This window comes from Mus caroli, chromosome 2 (assembly GCF_900094665.2).
Source record: "Mus caroli chromosome 2, CAROLI_EIJ_v1.1, whole genome shotgun sequence".
Classification (NCBI taxonomy): domain Eukaryota; kingdom Metazoa; phylum Chordata; class Mammalia; order Rodentia; family Muridae; genus Mus; species Mus caroli.
The window spans coordinates 146,703,740-146,707,223 of record NC_034571.1 but is presented as its reverse complement, the minus strand read 5'-3'; the positions used below and the strand labels follow the sequence as shown (position 1 = coordinate 146,707,223).

At 47.5% G+C, this 3,484-nt stretch overlaps 1 pseudogene; it reads left to right on the top strand.

The window, feature by feature from the left end:
- The first annotated feature begins 258 nt into the window (after positions 1–258).
- LOC110290403 lies at positions 259–1,045 on the top strand (annotated as a pseudogene).
- Positions 1,046–3,484: the final 2,439 nt, after the last annotated feature.

Genomic DNA, 3,484 nt, shown 5'->3' with positions numbered 1-3,484 from the left:
TGTGTTTACTGAGGGCATTCATGAACAAGAGTGTGCTGTGGTGTATGTGGAGGTGAGAGGACAACAGGCAAGATGAGTTCAGGGAATCAAACTCAGGTCACCAGACTCGATAGCAAGTACCTTTATCTACTGAGCCACCTCAAGGGCCCAGTAGCCTAAAACTTCAATGGGTGACTAATTTAAAAAGCTACAGAATAGCCATGCCATGGCAGACAAGTTCTCCATAAAAAGAAATATGCACGCTCTCTCCACCAGACGAGCAAGATGCCAGAAGGAAAGAAGGCCAAGGGGAAGAAGGTGGCCCCAGCCCCCACTGTCGTCAAGAAACAGGAGGCCAAAAAGGTGGTCAATCCTTTGTTTGAGAAAAGGCTCAAGAACTTCAGCACTGGGCAGGACATCCAGCCCAAAAGAGATCTGACACACTTTGTCAAATGGCCCTGCTACATCAACCTGCAGCGGCAAAGAGCCATTCTCTATAAGCAGCTCAGAGTACCTCCTGCCATTAACCAGTTCACCCAGGCCCTGGACAGACAAACAGCTACTCAGCTGCTTAAGCTTGCCCATAAGCAAGAGAAGAAGCAAAGGCTACTGGCCCATGCTGAGAAGAAAGCTGCAGGCAAAGGGGATGTCCCAACTAAGAGACCACCTGTCCTCCGAGCAGGAGTCAATACCATCACCACCTTGGTGGAGAACAAGAAGGCTCAGCTGGTGGTGATTGCCCATGATGTAGATCCCTCTGAGCCGGTGGTTTTCCTGCCTTCCCTGTGTCGAAAGATGGGGGTGCCTACTGCATCATCAAGGGAAAGGCCAGGCTGGGTGTCTGGTCCACAGGAAGACATGCACCACTGTTGCCTTCACACAGGTTAACTTGGAAGACAAGGGCGCTCTGGCTAAGTTGGTGGAATCTATTAGGACCAATTATAACGACAGATATGACGAGATCCGTCACCACTGGGGAGGCAACGTCCTGGGCCCTAAGTCTGTGGCTCGAGTTGCCAAGCTGGAGAAGGCAAAGGCTAAAGAACTTGCTACTAAACTGGGTTAAATGTACACTAAATTTTCTGAACATAAATATAATTACAAAATTAAAAAAAGAAAAAGAAAAAAGAAATATATAAGAACCTGGCTGAACTGCCTGAGAACTCCACTGAGTTAAAAAGTCAATCTGAGCGGCTGGAGAGATGGCTCAGGGGCTGGGCATTTGCTGCATCATCGTGAGGATTAGAGTTCAGATCCCAGCACCCAAGGAACAAGCCAGGCATTTCTGTGCTTGGCTGGAACCCCAGATCCAAGACTGGGCAGAGGAGACAGAGGGTTGCTGCATCTTGATGGTTTCCAGCCTAGCAGGAAAACGAGAGCACCGGGCTCAGAGAGAAATCCTGTTTGAAAGGAGCAGGCAGGAAATGATGGAGGAGGAACCCCCATGTCCTCCCTCTTCCATCCAGCCCTATGTATGCTTACATCTGTGCATAGCTGTGCACCTGCATATAGATCCACCCCACCCCCACACACGTAAGTAATAAATATAAATGAAAAGGGGAAGTCAATCCCAGAGGGTCATGTGCTGCTGCGTTATTCCATCTGTAGAATATTGTTCACATGACAAAATTACAGGGCTGGAGAAGAGAGCTGGGTGTAGGTGGCACACACCTGTCATTTCAGCACTTGGCAGAGGTAGAAGGCTCACAAGTTTGAGGTCAGCCTGGGCTGTGGATTAGAGGTTAGCCAGTGTTATAGTGAGACCCTGTCTTTGAAAACCAAAAGCAAATAAACAAGAGACAGATGGAGGGAAGGGGAGAGGGAGGGGGAGAGGGAGAGCAAAGCCGGGCAGTGGTGGTGTGCATGCCTTTAGTTGGGAAGCAGAGGCACTTGGATCTCTGAGTTTAAGGCCAGCCTGGTCTATGGAACCAGTTCTAGGATAGGCAGGGTTACAAGAAGAAACCCTGTCTCAAATCAAATAAACAAACAATAACAAAAAACTCAAAGAAACAAAAAAAGAAAGAAAGAAATATAGAACATATCAGTAGCTTCCAGGTCATCGAAAGGGAAGAGGAGGTAGGAGAGAGGAGAGGATGTTGACTCTGTCATAAAATGGCAATACACGAGATCCTTGTGAGGGTTGGGGAGGGGGTACTTTAGTGACAGAGCACATGCCTGGCATGTGTAAGCCCCTGAGTACAAGTTTCAGCACCTGCACACACACACACACACACACACACACACACACACACACAGAGCTAACAAAAGGAGGGGGGAGGAAGGAAATTTTTTTCAAGAATGTGGGGTATTTCTATACAAGGAATGCACAGAAACTCTAAGAGAGGGCTGGAGAGATGGCTCAGTGGGTAAGAGCAACGACTGTTCTTCCAAAGGTCCTGAGTTCAAATCCCAGCAACCACATGGTGGCTCACAATCATCCGTAATGAGATCTGACGCCCTCTTCTGGTGCATCTGAAGACAGCTACAGTGTACTTAGATATAATAATTAATAAATCTTAAAAAAAAAGAAGAAAAGAAAAGTCTAAGAGAACACAAAAAAACTAATTAAAGTAATTCTTTGCTGGGCATAATATTGAACGTCTTTAATCCAAGTGTGGAGGCAGAGGCAGGAGTTCAAGGCCAGCCTGATCTACATAGTGAGTTTCAGGACAGCCAAAGCTACATAGTGAAAAAAAATTGTCTTAGTTAGGGTCTTTTTACTGTGAAGAGACATGACCAATACAACTTTTTGTTTGTTTGTTTGGTTGGTTTTTGTGTTTTGAGACAGGGTTTCTCTGTGTAGCCCTGGCTGTCCTGGAACTCACTCTGTAGACCAGGCTGGCCTCGAACTCAGAAATCTACCTGCCTCTGCCTCCCAAGTGCTGGGATTAAAGGTGTGTGCCACCATGCCCGGCCCTGACCAACACAACTCTTATAAAGGACAATATTTAATTGGGGCTGGCTTACAGCTTCAGGGGTTTAGTCCATTATCATCACGAGGGAAGCACAGCAGCCTGCAGGCACACATGGTGTTCGAGAAGGAGCTGAGAGTTCTACATCTCGATCTGAGGGCAGCCAGGAGGAAGCTCGGCTTCCACGGGCCTCCACAGTAACACACTTCCTCTAACAAGGCCACACCTCCTCCAATAAGGCCACACTTCCCATGGACCGATCATATTCAAACCAACACCACAATCAATCAATCAATCATCAATCAATCAATCAAGCGATTTCTTGAAGAGGAGCTAGGGGCTGGGGATATGTCAGTAGAGTGCTTGCTAGCCTGTGCAAAGCCCTGATCTGGATTCCCAGCACTTTGAGGAACCAAGAAGATCATCTCAACAGAGTGTGTTCCAGGCTAGCCTAGGCTACAGGAGACTCTATCTTAAGAAAACAAAAACCACAACAGTAAAAAATGGAGGGCTGAGCCGGGCGTGGTGGCACACGCCTTTAATTCCAGCATTCGGGAGGCAGAGGCAGGCAGATTTCTGAGTTCTAGGCCAGC